Source organism: Podarcis bocagei (genome assembly GCF_964188305.1).
Source record: "Podarcis bocagei genome assembly, chromosome: 16".
Classification (NCBI taxonomy): Eukaryota; Metazoa; Chordata; class Lepidosauria; order Squamata; family Lacertidae; genus Podarcis; species Podarcis bocagei.
The window spans coordinates 37,402,486-37,419,357 of record NC_138142.1 but is presented as its reverse complement, the minus strand read 5'-3'; the positions used below and the strand labels follow the sequence as shown (position 1 = coordinate 37,419,357).

Genomic DNA, 16,872 nt, shown 5'->3' with positions numbered 1-16,872 from the left:
GGGGGGGAAAACCATCACTCAATCTTTGATATCGGACTGCCTTAAACAACTTAAAGGTCATTTTGAGTGCACCGCTTTTATAGACATTGTAATTTTTACTGTGAATTTCTGCAAGAGACTGGTAACTTCTTAAAGGATACATCTGAGTTTATAACTGTTTCTACTGGTATAACATTTGGGAAGTTTATTGCTGAATAACCATCATCTTGAAACATTTTGCTACTCTGCTCCCCTAGAGGAACTTTGTGTTATTGCTGGGGATTTTCCATTGCAGCTGTCATTTTCGTAACTGTTAAAAGGCAAGCCTGGGAGTGGTGTGAACTGTGCGAACGACCTTGACTCTCAGAGGCTGAGTAATGGATCAGGATAAACAGCAAGATAAGACGTCTGAGAAGACTCAAGAGAAAGCGACTAGAGCTAAAACTAGACAACAACAGCAATTACAGGCACAACAACAACAATCGTACAGAAGAGCATCTGTAGCAGGACTTTCTGCCCCACAAGCTACAGAGGGAGCAGGAACGGACTCTACTACACTGGGTAAGATTCTTTCAGCTATACAAAATTTGACAGCTAAGATTGACTTAAATACCTCAACCATTAATGATCTTGGACAGAAGGTGAACGATGTGGGACAGAAAGTGAACATTAATACCCAGGCTATTGACAAGTTGCTGCAGGAATCCAAGGAGACAAAGAAGACAGCAGAGGAAGCGAAAGAGAGGGTTTTGGCGGTGGAGAAGATACCGCCAATAAATAGAAGATTGGATGATTATAAGGAACAATTCTCTCTGATCGAACTTAAAGAGAAACAGACTAATTTGAGAATAAGAGCGGTCCCAGAATCAGAAGAAGGGGAATTAATTGAATTTCTTACATCGGAATTTGAAGATTGCTGGGACCTGGATCTACAAAAGGAAGAATTTAAGATAGTGAGTGCTTTCCGACTGGGAAGGGTAAAAAGGAAAAATAGAGCAAGAGACTGTTTGATTTTGTTAAGATCAAAGGAAGAAAGAGACAAAATCTTGAATCTTCATTATCAGAAAGCACTCGTGATAGAAGGTGAGAGAATTGAGATTTTTAAAGATATCCCAAAATATTTACTGGATCTCAGAGCTAACTACGCAGACTTGGTCGGCCTACTAAGGAAAAGCAACATTCTGTTTAGGTGGGAATTTCCACAGGGCCTCTCATTTTCATTCGAAGGAAAGAAAATAAGGATAAGATCAAAGGAAGATAAAGTGAGTTTCTTGAGAGATTTTGGTGAGGACCTGCGAAAAGAGGCCAGAACAAAAGAACCGGAATTACCAGGAGTGGGACCACTTGATTTGGGAAGACACCCCCTGGGGTTGGACCAACTTGAGAAAGAGGCACAACCGTCAGAACAAGAGCAACTCTTAGGAGCCGTTGGAGGAACCCCACAGTAACCACAACATGTCTCTGCAGATTTTAACCTGGAATATTAGGGGTTTGAATTCCCCCAGTAAGAGGAAAATAATTTTTCATATCTTAAAAAAGGAACAATTAGACCTGATTTGTTTACAAGAAACACATATAACAAGACTCCACAGAAAACTGCTGATAAATAAACAACTAGGCCAAGAATTTATTTCATCAGACAAAGTTAAAAAAAGGAGTTGTGATATATGCAAAAGAGAAATTATCACCAAAATTTCTCCTCAAAGATGAACATGGATGATTTGTAGCAATTGAAATACAATTTCAAGGAGAGAAAATATTAATAATTGGAGTCTATGCACCTAATGAGGGGAAATCAGAATTTTATAAGAAACTGCATGAGACTTTGTTGGACTATATGGATCAAAATATCATCTTGATGGGAGACATGAACGGTGTTGTGTCGACAAACATGGATAAATCTGAAAGACAGTTAGTTACAAAAAATGGAAGATTACCAAAGACCTTTTTTGAAATGACAGACAACATGGACTTGATTGACATTTGGAGAACTAAAAACCCCCTAGGCAAAGAGGGGACTTTTTTCTCTGAAACCCACATGACCTGGACACGAATTGACCAGATTTGGATTACAAGAGGGATGGCACCCAAGATTCGAAAGGTGGAAATCTGCCCAAAAACTTGCTCCGACCACAACCCTGTGAAAATGGAAATGAAATTAACACCGATCGGTTCCTTCAGATGGAGAATGAATGACACCTTGTTTAGAGATCCAGAAATTATTAAAAAGGCCCCAAAAACTATAAAAGATTATTTTGAAATAAACTTGAAGACTACGGTGGAAAAGAGAGGAATCTGGGATGCAAGTAAAGCTGTAATGAGAGGTTTTTTGATTCAGCAAAATGCTATAAAGAGAAGACTTCAAGAGGAGAGAAAAGGAAAGATTCTAGAGAAAATTAAAGAAGAAGAGAAGAGATTAAGGTCTAAACCCAAGTCACAGGAGGTTCTGCGAGAAATTAAATCATATCAAGCTCAATATTTGAAAATGGTTAATCAGGACATAGAATGGAAGATCAAACAGATGAGACAAAAAACCTTTGAATCGGCTAATAAGTGTGGAAAGTTGCTAGCTTGGCAGCTGAAGAAAAGACAAAAATTAAATACTGTGACTAATCTTGAAGTAAATGGAAGGAACATACAAAACCCAAAGGAAATTAAAGATTGTTTCCAGAGATATTTTAAACAACTGTACGCACAAGGGCCACAGAATGAGATTAAGATTGAGAAATTTTTAGAAACAAATGGACTACAAAAAATATCTCAAGAGAACAAATTAATTTTGAATGAAAAAATTTCTGAACAAGAGGTTGAAGGTGCCATAAAGAATTTGCAACTAGGCAAGTCTCCAGGCCCAGATGGACTATCCTCCAAGTATTACAAAGTTTTGAAAGACTTTTTAATTCAACCGTTAATGGAGGTTTGTAATGAAATCATGGAGGGGAAGAGAGCGCCGGAATCGTGGAAAGAGGCCTTCATCACACTAATACCGAAAAATGAGTCTGAAAAGACACAACTTAAGAACTACCGCCCTATGTCCCTACTTAATGTGGATTACAAAATTTTTGCCGATATTTTGGCTAAAAGACTGAAAAAAGTCTTAGAGGGGATGATACACAAAGACCAAGCAGGCTTTCTCCCAGGCAGATATATGTCAAATAATACAAGGAATTTGATTGACATCTTGGAAAAATTGCAAGTTAAAATAAATACAAAAGCTGTTTTGATATTTATTGATGCGGAGAAAGCCTTTGATACTATCTCTTGGAGTTTTATGAGGAAAAATCTACAAGGGATGGGGGTGGGAGAAAGGTTTGGAAATGGTATAGGTGCGATTTATTCAGAACAAAAGGCAAAAATAATAGTGAACAACGCAGTTACAGAAGAAGTTAAGATAGAGAAAGGGACACGACAAGGCTGCCCAATTTTCCCCCTGCTTTTTATTTCAGTCCTGGAGGTCTTGCTGAACATGATTAGAAGGGACCAACAGATTCAGGGTATACAGGTCAGAGTTAAACAATATAAACTTAAAGCATATGCAGATGACCTAGTATTGACGTTACAGGAGCCAATTCCCAGTACTAACAGAGCTTTGGAAATAATACAAGAATTTGGTCAAGTGGCAGGTTTTAAATTGAATAAATCGAAAACAATGGTTTTGGAGAAGAATCTGACATTGATTGAGAAGGAAGGGTTTCAGAGAGAAACAGGTTTATCACTGGTAAAAAAAGTGAAATACCTAGGGGTGAACATGACTTCAAAAAATGTTAATTTATTTAAAGATAACTATGAGAAGTGTTGGTCGGAAGTTAAAAAAGATCTTGAAATTTGGACAAATCTGAAGCTTTCCTTATTGGGTAGAATTGCGGTTATTAAAATGAATGTATTGCCAAGAATGTTATTTTTGTTTCAGATGTTACAAATCATTGACAAGATGGACTGTTTCAAGAAGTGGCAAAAAGAAATCTCTAGATTTGTCTGGCAGGGCAAAAAGCCCAGAATAAAATACAAAATCCTTACTGATACTAAGAATAGAGGGGGGTTTGCCCTGCCAGACTTTAAGTTATATTATGAAGCAACAGCTTTCTGCTGGCTGAAGGAATGGCTACTTCTTGAGAACACTGACATACTGGATTTAGAGGGTTTTGATAATGCTTTTGGGTGGCATGCATATCTGTGGTATGATAAGGTTAAAGTTCATAAAGGTTTTAAAAATCATATTGTTAGGAAAGCACTATTTAACTTTTGGACGAGATACAAAGATTTGCTGGAAAGTAAGACTCCTAGGTGGTTGTCGTCAATGGAGGCCAAAGCTGTGAAAAAGCTTAATATGGAATCTAAATGGCCGAGATATTCGGAAATTTTGGAACAAGAAGGGGACAGGTTGAAATTGCAGAGTTATGAGAAACTTAAAGATAAGGTGCGGGATTGGTTACATTACTTGCAAATAAGAGAGGCCTATAACTTGGACAGGAAAAATGGCTTCCAGGTGGAAAAATCAAAGTTGGAAACAGAATTGTTAGAACCCAAAGCTAAGATATTGTCGAGAATGTATGATTTGCTGTTAAAATGGAACACGGAGGAGGAAACGGTTAAATCGGCTATGATAAAATGGGCACAAGACATTGGTCATAATATTATGTTTGCTGACTGGGAACGGTTGTGGACCACCGGTATGAAATTTACGGCATGTAATGCCTTAAGAGAAAATATTATGAAAATGATTTATAGGTGGTACATGACACCAGTCAAGCTTGCAAAAATCTATCATTTGCCTGATAACAAATGTTGGAAATGTAAAGAAACTGAAGGTACATTCTTTCACCTTTGGTGGACGTGCCCAAGGATTAAGGCGTTCTGGGAAATGATCTATAAATGAACTGAAAAAAGTATTTAAGTATACTTTCCTGAAGAAACCAGAGGCCTTTCTCCTGGGCATAGTCGGCCAATTGGTGCCAAAGAAGGATAGAACTTTTTTCATGTATGCCACAGCAGCAGCAAGAATACTTATCGCAAAGCATTGGAAGACGCAAGATTTACCCACCTTGGAAAAATGGCAGATGCAAGTGATAGACTATATGGAACTGGCAGAGATGACCGGCAGAATCCGAGATCAAGGAGAGGAGCAGATGGAAGAGGATTGGGAGAAGTTTAAAGCTTACCTACAAAGATGTTGTAAAATTTATGAATGTTGAAGGCTCTGAAAATGAAATGAAGGGGTTCTAGCGATTAAGATAAATAAGATTATAAAGGGATGGACAAAGGTCTAAAATGAATATTAAACGATCTTGCTGAATTAACTTTTAAAGTAGAATACAAGAAGGGAAGGCGGGTGGAAGCAAAGAGAATAAGGTATTAAAGTTATTAATATAAAAGAGTGTTGTTTTTATGTTAAATTTTTGTTTTGTATTTTTCTTCTGTTTCTGTTTTTTTGTTGCAATTCTTGATGTTTGTTGTTTGTTTTTTCTCACTTTTGTTGTTTTTTGTGGATGTTAACTTTTTGGAAAATCTTAATAAAATATTATTATAAAAAAAATAAAATAAAAAAGAAATAAAAACAATCCAATCTTCATCCAGCATCCCTTCCTCCTGGTCCCGGGTTTTGTCAGTCCTTTTTATCCCATTGATCTAGCACATTAACCTGGTAATCTTATATCCGAGGCCCTCAAGTCTCTTCCAAGTCCCTTCCGCAGCTCTTCTTCATATTTTTCTCTCGTGGGAACTCCAGCTTAGGAATGTTTTTGACCCTTTTCAACAAAGCAGCCCCATTTCCATAGTCCAGACTAGACTCCATGTGGTATTTAAAGACATGTTTCAGATTCCCTCCAAAATTGAGAGCCCCCACAGCTCCAGACATCTGACGGCCCATTGCCAGACTCGAAAAGTCCAAACCTCCCTGCATAGGGGGGTCTATCCAACTCCCCATTTCCAAGCCAAACCAAACTTTATCTTTCCAAATCTGGCTTTTTCCAAGTTCATTTGTCAAATCCAAAAATTCATGTTCCTGCTGGGCCGCAGCTCACTCCATCTCAGGCACCCAAGATTCTGCAGCATCCTCTTCTCTCAGCTGTTCTGTCATGGCACACTCCTGTTTTAGTTCCAGGGTGGGCTCCATATAGTTTCCCACTACCTGTTCAAAGTTTCTGAGCGCATTAGTCATCAAATCCGTCTTCTGACTTAACTGATCCAATAGGGCATTTATTTTACAGAGAGCACACAACAGTGCTTCTGGAAACATTGTCCTGCAAGGTCACAAGTCCTTTCCCACGGTTGTAATCTGTGGCAGCTGCAAGCTCCCAGGAATTAGTTACAGTTTCACAGTCCCCCGCTAGGGGGAAAACTTCGGGTTGTTCTTTCTTTTAAAGACAATAGCAACAAAGTTTCTTTTTAAAGATATTTTGTCAATATTTGTTCTTTTAAAATGCGAAAGGAAACAATGGTATCACAATGTTACTCTTCTTTTAGCTATCTGTCAAAGACATTTGTCTCTGGTCAATGAGCTTTAAACGTCAGTTCTGACAACCCGCTCCAGGATCAGGACAGTGGAAAGTTACTTTGCTTTAAACTCACTTCTGCAGGTTTAAACAGTCCAAAAAAGATCCCCCCTCTTCTCCTGCTACCGAAGGGGGGGTCAACGATTTTAAATGATGAAAGCCAATCCTTTGAAAGTGATTTTCTAAGCTCTAGTTTATGTTGTCTTTGCTTTATTCTGACTACAAGGAAACGGAAGGCTGACTTCCTGTTTAGACCTTCCTGTTTCAGTACCAAATTAAGGTGAATTTTTAAGTCCAATTCCTTTCTGCTCGCCGGTTCTTATTTAAAGTCCAATTGTTCAATGTTTCAGTACTCACGGGTGATTATTTTAGATGCCAAATTGTCCCAGGAAAAAGGCAGCACTCTCCGGCAACGGCTATGCGGCTTCGCTCCACAGAAAAAGCAGTTGACTCACAGCACCGCGCCACTTCCCGCTCTTCACTTCAGAGCCCGTTAGTGGGTTCCTTTGCGGGTTGGCTAAGGGTGCCCGCCGAGTCACAGGCTTTATCCACCTGTGATTTCTAGAAGGGTCCCCACTTCGCCGTAGTGGAAAAGACCCGTTTCGTGCGGAGCTGGTCCCTCCAGTTCAGAGGGAGTTCGCCATTGCCGATGGTGCTCATCATAGAACAATGTCCTCAGACAGAATATGCAACTCTCTCTGGGCTTCTTCCTATCATTCCTGGCTGAATGAAGCGCACTATCAGGTTTGGAATGTACATCTGACACACTCATAGAGAACTGGCATTTTCCCCTTTCTCTGGAGGGAATGGAATCTTTCCCTAGCCATGTTCTAGGTCTGCGGGAGGGGGACAGAAACAGAAAGAGCACCCCTTCTATCCCCTTGATACCCTTGACCGAAGAACGGTGCACTCCTATCTGGGATGGCCATCCTCTTTCAACGAGCATGCAGCTTTGGGTGCGTGTGTGTGTGTGGATATTTTCATCCCCTCCCATTGCGAGAATCTCCTGATATGTTTTCAGAAAGGAGGGGAAGGAAACTGCTCTTTGCTTCTTCCTCTCCTGCCTGACTCTGTGGGGAGTCTGAGTGTTATCTATGTAGAGATTAGATGGCTGAGTGAGAGCTGTAACACTCATTCAAGCCAGTAGCACTTCAGTTTTAGCTTGCAGTAGCTATTAGAAATGAAAGAAGTTATGCTTCACAGCTTTCTTCCGTCTTTTTTATACTCTGCGGAGTTTGGTGCTCACAACTCACAGTTCTGGGTCCAGTTCACTTAGTTGTGCTTTCCAGGAGTCTAAGTAAACTTTCCTTTACACTTGTTTGCCTTGAACAGCATTTTTTATTTGCAGACCATTCACACAGTTTGGCGTTAGCAATGGTCATTGATTTCAATAGGTCTCCTCTGATTCTGAGTCTACTTTTTGTTCTCAGTCTGTCTCAGGAGATAATGGAAGAGTGCTTCTTTGGGGGTGAAGTCAAACCATTGTAGAGTTACAGTGCCTTCTGTGACTGTAGAAACCAATATGGGACATACATGTTTTGTGGCAGCTGGGGCAGATTAAGGCGTCTGGTTGTGCTGATGCTTGTGTACCATAGTGTTTTTTTCTTTCTGCGCTTCTCCAGCTGGTCAGTCCTCCTCCAAGTAAACACTGAATCAAGCAGACATGGGCAGGTCAGTGGTTTATGAGTTAGGTATAACTCACTGGATGCATTTTTTTAATGGGTGCAAATTTAGTTCTCATTGTCCTCATTAAGGTGAATGGAAGCTAAGGGGCTTCCGGTGTGTTATGGGTTCCGGAAACATAGACAATGAACACAAACCACCACCTTAAACAACAACAACAACAAATTAATGAAAGACACATCAGTGTTGATCTGACTGGAGTAGAATTACCTACAGCCAAGGACTATAATATCTGAAATGAGAGGGTGCAAGAGGTTATAATATAGTTACCCGATAATAATATGAGGAGACCCTATAATATGCTTGCAGCCTTAGAAAATAACATAGGCCAATGTAGCTTTGATATGTGCAGCAAAGGTGATACTCAGCTGTGATTCAGATGTGACTTTCTTTTTCTAAGAAACTGTATAAACGCACATGGCACAGGACACCGATCTCATCATACTCAAGAACCTTCTCTCTGTCTTCTGCTACTGCTCTTGGTAAGTACTTTTCATTCATTCTAATTCTGTATGTGTGGGTGAAATAATGAAATCACCAACCATGATGGCTATTCTCTGCTCCCATGGTTGGAAGCTGAATGCTTCTGAATGCCAGTCGCTGGAATCCTCAGGAGGGGAGAGATGCTCTCATGTTCTGGTTCTGCTTTTGGGTTTTCCTGAAGATGCATCTAGCTAGTTGGTGATTGTGAGAAGAGGGTGTTGGGCCATTTGCTGACCCAGCAGGTTTTTCTTATGTTCCTAAATATCAGATTTTAGGTCGAGTGGTGTGATCCACATCCTAGTAAGGGGTGGGGGAATCTGTTCATTTTTGTTTCCTCTCAGATACACTCTCTCTCTCTCTCTCTCTCTCTCTCTCTCTCTCTCTCTCTCTCTCCCTGACCTTCCCAATAACTTTAGTTCCTCACAGTTTCATACAACTGGCCTGACCTAGCAGGCCTCTCTTATGTCCATTCGTGTTTTGTTTCAGAATGTAAAAATTAGGTAAAATTGCCTTTATTTGCAAACTGAAACAAATTTCTTTCTCCATCCCTCGCTAAGAGTAGTTCTGATTCTGCATACCCTCCAAAATTTCTTCTATGAAAATAGGGACATCCAGCGCTTTCTTTCTGGAAAAATAGGTGCCAGGACTCACCATGAAGTTGTTACAGTAAGAGCCACAATTTTTAACAAGAGAGAGAAAGAGAGATAGATGTGCCAGTACTACGTACCCTTGAGTACGCTGGGGGGGGGGGAGCACTGAGGACATCTATTACCATAATAATAATAATTTTACTATCTAAATCCTACTTGTCTGACTGGGTTGCCCCAGCATATCTAGGAGGATACCAATATATACAAAAACATAATAAAACATTAAACATTTTTTAAAAACTTCCCCGTACAGGGATGTCTTCAGATGCCTTTGTCTTGGGGGCTAATACAACTCCCTAGCCTCCAACATTTCTCAGATGAAAATAGGGAAATCCTAAGGAAAAACAGGACATCAGAAACAAGGATGGTTTCTGCACATCCGGGACTGTCCCTGGAAAACAGGGACACTTGCATGGTCTGCACATGTTTGCAGGCTGAGTGACCCAAAACAGGAAGAGGAAAGGGTATGGTTGACTCGCATCCACAAAGGGGGGTACCAGCTCTTGGTCCATCTTGGTCAGCACTGTGAAAAGGGATGGACACTAACTCTCCAGGCTTTCAGGCAGGAGTCTCTCCCAGCCCTACCAGGACATGCCAGGGATTGAACTTGTGACCTCCTTTGTGCAAGGAAGATGCTCTCCCACTGAGCTATGGCCTGTCCCTCTTTATTATCTGATTATTTGCTGTGGTCACCTTTTTCTTTCCTGCACCCTACATACCTTAGATATTGGATCATTCTATGCCATTTGTAAAGTGTCTTTTGTAAGAGATACCTAATGAGAGTCAGGAGAAGAGGTACCCAATGCAGTGTCCATTACACATCGTGGACTTCAAGTCAGATCATTCTGAAACTTTGGCAACATTAGCTGGGGCTGGTGGGAGTTGCATGCCAACAACATCTAGAGAACACAACATTGGTCACTCGTAATATAGAGCATCTCATCCACAAAGGCAGGTACCAGCTCTTCCACAAAGCACTAGCCTCTGTAATTTCCCTTTTACCATGGCCTCTCCCCTCTGCTTCAACATCCCTCATTGTTGCACAAGTCTTCAATGGTGGACTTCAGCATCCCCTTCCTCAACTGATTTCTTCCACTAACTCTTGCCTGTCACTTGTCATTTCAGACCCAGCTCCATCACGCCAAGATGTCTTGCCAGCCCTGTTGCGTCTCATCCTGTGCCCCATCTTGTGTCAGCTACCCGGTCAGTGGTCTGGGCTCACTGTGTTCACCTTGTGGGGGCTTGTCATCCTACGGGGGCGGAGTGTCATCGAGTAGCCTCGGTATAACATCTGGAGCCAATGTTGGCTGCCTCAATCAGTTACCACCATGTGAAGTAGTCATCCAGCCGCCTCCCGTGTTTGTGGTAATTCCAGGAGCAGTCCTTGCCGCCACTTGCGAGCCAGTTAGAGTGGGGGGATACACCGCCTGCGGTGGGGGCTCCGGCGGAAGCTCATACAGCCGTTTGGGTCTGTGCCAACCCCGTGGAATTGCCAAGGTGTGCGGTTCTCCCTGTTAAGATCAAAGTCAATCTCCACAACAACAGAAGAATTTGGAAAAGAAAATGGTACCTGGAAACTCCTAATACGCCTTCATGGCTGCTGCTGATGTCATAGGCCTGGGTGTCATCACTGCTGAGCCCCCTCAATCCACAACTCTGACAACTGGATCTGTGGTTGGTCAGCATTCCTGATGCTTGTATCCATCTCTATGCTAGATTGTAGATATGCTGCTTTGACTTCTCAGCTTTTCCTCCTGCGCTTTTACTTAACTCAAAGTACAAAACAAAAAACTCCAAAGGCATTAAGTAATATCAACTTCTTTGGTTCTCTATATGTTCAACTATTCTGAAGGATGGCCAAGTTTTTTGATGCCTCAACTGTCCCGCTGAACTCATGCCAATCGCTTTGTGCTGTTATCTTTCAGAGTAAAATATTTTTGTTCCCTTTGACATTTGCTCACCAGGCAAGTGTTTTCACACGCTGCTTTTTTCATTCATTAAAGCTTACCTGCCTGCATTTGAAAGAGGAAAAAAAACCTGTTGTGTTTGCTTCTCATTGGGTTTTGGGGAGGAGGACCTTTTTTAGGTCCGCACTGAATATCCATCTCATTCAGTAGCTGATGGATGCCTCAGAGAAACTGCTGGGCAAGGTGTATGACCATCCCTATCTGTGTCTGTCACCCGATACTTAGATGTATGCTTCTCTATGTATGTGTAGCTTCTAATTTTCTTAGATATAGTATAGGGGAAAGAAATTCAGGTGTAATGATCAAACATGACCCTCTGGACTTCTCTTTATGGCCCATGAGACACTTCTCATGTCATACAGGCTCCCAAACCTAGCCCCTCATCAGCTGTGCTTTGTAGGCTCCTTGGGTGATTAGGCCTGTGTGGGGTGTTCCATTAATTCTGACGATACAACTTACTTGCCAGCCTGGGAGAGATAAAGAATGCTACATATATAGTATGTGTAATACTAGTCTAAAAGGCAAAAGTAAAAATTATCATAGCATCATAGAATTGCAGAGTAGAAAGGGATTCTAAGGACCATCTAGTTCAACCGCCTGGAATGCAGGAAGTTTCAGCTTTCCAATACGGGGAGTGAACCTCCAACCTTTCTGTTATCAGCACCATTCTCTAACCAACTGAGCTATTCAGGCATTGTGACTGGGGACGATGGAAGTTGCAGCTCTGCATTATCCAGAGGGCCAAAGGCTCCACACATCTGTTACACAACGCTCCTCATTTTATATTATGTTGTATCCTTAGAGTATGAAGTTAGGCAGAGAAGTGGTACCACAGATGCTCCAAATATATTTAGGAGGAATTAAGGCTGCAGAAGGGACATGGGTGCAGAAGGGACTAGGGCTTGCCAATTGGAAGGTCGGCGGTTCGAATCCCCACGATGGGGTGAGCTCCCATTGCTCGGTCCCAGCTCCTGCCAACCTAGCAGCTTGAAAGCATGTCAAAGTGCAAGTAGATAAATAGGTACCGTTCCAGCGGGAAGGTAAACAGCGTTTTTGTGCACCGCTCTGATTTTGCCAGAAGAGGCTTAGTCGTGCTGGCCACATGACCCAGAAAAACGGTCTGCGGACAAACGCCAGCTCCCTCGGCCAGTAAAGTGAGATGAGTGTGGCAAACCCAGAGTCGTCTGGACTGGACTTAACTGTCAGGAGTCCTTTACCTTTTTAACCTTTTAAGACTGCAGACTGTCCTGTTCCCAGCAGGAGGTGCTGAAATGCAGAACATAAGTCCAGGATGTGATTTGAACCAAGGCAAACTCTCAATGGAGTGTAGTTGTCTGCAGGCAACCAAGCCCAACAGGCTAGGCAGTTGATCAGCAAATGTCTCTTTCTCTTTTTCTCATGTGCAGCCATAAGACCATGGTTAGGCAAAATAAGGCCTGGGGGCCGGATCCAGCCCAATCATCTTCTAAATCTGGCCCATGCATGGTCCGGGAATCAGCATGTTTTTACATGAGTAGAATGTGTCCTTTTATTTAAAATGCATCTCTGGGTTATTTGTGGGGCATAGGAATTCGTTCATTATTATTTTTCAAAATATAGTCTGGCCCCCCACAAGGTCTGAGGGATAGTGGAGCGGCCCCCTGCTGAAAAAGTTTGCTGACCCCTGCATAAGACCAAGAAGGGAGGGATGACTCAAGATGGTTGATATACTGAACTGCCCAGTAGAAAGAACTGTCAGTTCATCACCCACTTCCAGTAGAGCACTAATAATATCTGCATCATTGCCATTAGTGAAAACCTCAGATGGGAGTTATTTGAGGAAATGGTTTGTTGTGGTTTCCCTATCAGTTGCCCCCTCTTAAACTAAATACCATTTGGAACCTTCTGGAAATGGGCATCAATTTCATAGCAGCCTTATCCACTCCTTCTCTTGACTCTTTCTGTACAGTGTTCTCTCTTGCTTCCTCTTCTTTTGCAGGTTAACCTTTTCTCCACAGGTACGCAGGTGCTGCTATGTCAAGGTCACTGTTGAAAGGAATTCTCCTGCATTGGCAGGTTTGCCTTTCCCGTAGCAAAACCTCACAACTTTGTTGGTATCAGGCCTTGGGCAGAATCCTTTACTCTATCTTCCCTAAATGGGGGTGGGGGTGTAGTGGTGACTCACGGCCCCCATCTCTTTGCCTTGGCGATACCAGGGTTCCCTGTTAAAGGGGTTGTTTTGAGGGGAGGCTTTGGCCGTACACCTAGAGGCTGGTACGCAGTGGCGGGGGGCAATTCCACCACCCCCCGTGGCTGAAAATAGGACTAGGCCGCATTTTGTGGCCTAGTAGGACCCGTGCCGACCTCCTTGGCAGCACGGCTCCTGAGTAGGCCACTAGGTCAGCCTACCAGCCTTTTGTGATGGCCAGCGGTGGTATGGACCCCAGCTGCGCCACAGCCCGGTGCCCCTTCCTACCCAGGCGGGTGGAGCTCCAGCAAGGCCACAGCCTCGGCCTGCTTGCTTTTACGGCGGGGGGGGGCACCGGGAGGGCGGCGTGGGCCCGACTAGGCCGCAAAACACGGCCTAATCACTTTTCTCAGTGTCGGGGGGGGTGACATTCCCCCCACAGCTGCCTGCCTGCCCAGGAGGGCGCTGTGGGCCCTACTAGGCCGCAAAACGAGGCCTAGTCCCTTTTTTCAGCAGTGGGGGGTGTGTGGAATTGCCCCTGCAGGAGGTGCCTGCCGACCTGGGAGGGCGGATGGGCCTGACTAGGCCACAGCCGTGGCCTGCTTGTCTGTTGAGGCTTCTTGTTGAGGTTTGTTGAAGCTGCTGCTGCCGACCCAAGCGGGATGCACAGGCCCCATCTAGGCAGCAGGCACTGCCTGCTTACCTTTGCAGCTGGGGGGTGGGATTGCATAGGTCACCTGTTTCGAGTTCATCAGACAGCTCCTCCAGCCCTGATTCGCGCAGAACACGTCACAGGAAGAAGAGGTCTTGCAGATCGAGGAAGCATGGGCGTAAGTGCAAGAGGGACACTTCAGATTCTTCGGCTCTTTCAGGTACGTGTGATTCCTCCTGTGGCGAGTCAGAAGAACGGTGCAAAGTGTACTGGGTTACTACCCACAAGGCCCCTGGCCTGCCTAGTTGGATATGGGAACGTTGCACCCGGCACCATCGCCGTGCCTTTGGGGCCAAAGAGCCATGTGGGGAGGATGGGCTTGATGCGAAAGGGAAGGTGCAGGCGTCAAACTTCAAGACCACGAATCAGCCTCCCGGCATCCGGCTTAAAAAGAATATACGCAATCGCATTCTAAATGGGAAATTTGTGGACTTGTTTGCCATGCTCTCCCCGGCTTATTCTTGTATTCATGCTCCCTCCCCATGCGGCGGCACTTGCAGGGCCCGTTAATTGGCAAAACCGGGAGTCCCTGGCCTTAGAGTGGCAGCATGTAGGGTTACTATCTGGCACTTGACTAACTATCTGGGCATTATCTTAAAAGTAAAAAAAATGGCAGGGGACTCAGCGGCTTTGGCTTACGATGAGCTGTTCCGTGAGAGGGCTGCTGAAGAACCCACGGCCGGTGGTTCTCACGGACTAAGTGTTTTCGGGCTAAGCCCCCTTTTCTAGGCATTGGCCAGGTAGCCTTTAGTCTAGCATCAAGTTGGGGGGATGCATTCATGCTCCCTCCCCATGCGGCGGCGCTTGCAGGGCCCGTTAAAGGGCAAAACCGGGAGTCCCTGGCCCTAGAGTGGCAGCATGTAGGTCAAACTCCCAGGACGAGGTCGGTGGAAGGGCATGCTGTGTAAGTTTGCACTTTGCAGTCGCCTCTCACTGGGCCTCAACTGCCTGCATATCCTCAGCCAGGCGGGCTGAGAGGGTTACCTGCCAAGGCCTGTGCCAAGTTTCCCACTTCTGAAGTTCAATAACGTTGTGGCCAATTTGAACCCATACTCTGATCTTCTGTGTTATCATTTGGGGAAAGGGGTAGGCACCACAGACAGGGTTTAGCGCGTGTGCCTGCAAACAGAGAGAGCACCCCTTCTTTCCCCTTGATACCCTTGACCCAAGAACAGTGCACTCCTATCTGGGATGGCCATCCTCTTTCACCAAGCATGCAGCTTCGGGTGTGTGTGTGTGTGGATATTTTCACCCCCTCCCATTGCGATATGATGTTTTCAGAAAGGAGGGGGAGGAAACTGCTCTTCGCTTCTTCCTCTCCTGCCTGACTCTGTGGAGAGTCTGAGCGTTATCTATGTAGAGATTAGACGGCTGAGTGAGAGCTGTAACACTCATTCAAGCCAGTAGCGCTTCAGTTTTACTCCAGTCACCTAGCACAGTTGGGGCAGATCCAGTTGTTGAGCCCAGTCATTGGCATGGACTCAAAGGCGTACTGACAGGGGGGTGTACATGTGAGGCATCTAATCATAGCCTGCATTTTTATCAAGGCTTATAGTTTGATTAGGGTCTGTATTTTAAAATGAGCTTAAAGATTTTCAAATGTTTTATGCCAGGCAGACCAGCTGCCTAAGTACTTTGGCAAGATGTTTATCCTCCTGGACAAGGGGCCCCCCTGATTTATAGCAGAAAACAATTCTCAAAGTCGTAAAAAGGGAATTACAGTCTGAGACCAAGGTTACACTGACCCTACATAATTAATAGTTGGTAAACAGTAAAATAAAACCATGTGCCTTAAACTTGAGCCATATCTTCCTAAGGTTAAAGGCCAAGAGTAAATGGAAAAGAAAACAACTGGCTGAGAAGGGAAGTGTAAATAGAAGAAGAGGCTTTTATTTTGAGGCTGTAAACTGGTCCATCCTTTCCTTTGAGAAGGTTTATTCTTCTAAAAAGCTATCTATGATAATGTATGAAATATGCTGGCTTAAATGTAATTATGCAAAGGATCTAGAAAGAAAGAAATGTTAAATTCTTATTTCATAGAGTCATATTGCTGTAGGAGACCAGGGGGGCAGATGAGCCCAGCCCCCTGCCAGACAGGAGACGCCATCGAGCACTCCTGATATATGGTTGTCAGGCCATTGTTTAAAGACCTCCAAAAAGGAGATCTTTCATTGATGATGCATGAGAATGTGAACCCAAGATCCCTGACATCTGTCTAAGATAAAAAATTTAAAACTATTAACCATCTGTTTTGGAGGGCAATAGGGCAAGGAGGGCAAGAGGTGAGCTGGTAATTAAGGTTCCTTGTTGAGACAAATGTAAGATATATGACTACTTATTTGTCATTTATAGATAGAAGAATATATAGCTTTTTGTATCCCATAAAAGGCAATAGGAAATGGGTGTATCTTTTAGGATTGGTTATAGCAATCAGCCAATAGGAAATTCAACCAGGCTGATTGGACAGAGGCAGCCAAAGGAGGAACAAGGGGGCTGGACTGAGGGAATATAAGTGCTGGCCATAATGACAGGAGACCAGGCCAGAGCTTGGTAACCATATACCACTGTGCCTCTCATTTATTTGTCTGACAAATAAATTATTATTTTAATTTCTCTATTGCTGCGTTGAATATTTCATTCCAGCTAAGCGTTAACCACAAGCAGGGTGCTACACATGGACCGTTGAGGGAGGGATGGGACACTTGCCTAGCTAGCCAGATCAGCCGAATCAACCCTGGCG

The 16,872-nt window shown here is 43.7% G+C and overlaps 1 long non-coding RNA gene across 2 annotated transcripts in view; it reads left to right on the top strand.

Moving 5' to 3' along the window:
* LOC308575340 overlaps positions 1 to 16,872 on the top strand; it is a 252,591-nt gene that overhangs the window by 113,479 nt on the left and 122,240 nt on the right. The window contains exon 1 of one of the 2 annotated variants that reach the window (XR_014002788.1): positions 13,951 to 14,292. The exons of the other annotated variant lie outside the window; for it this stretch is intronic. This is a non-coding gene — a long non-coding RNA (uncharacterized lncRNA). Of the gene's footprint in view, positions 1 to 13,950; positions 14,293 to 16,872 lie in introns of those variants that run through there. 2 annotated transcript variants of the gene reach the window in all.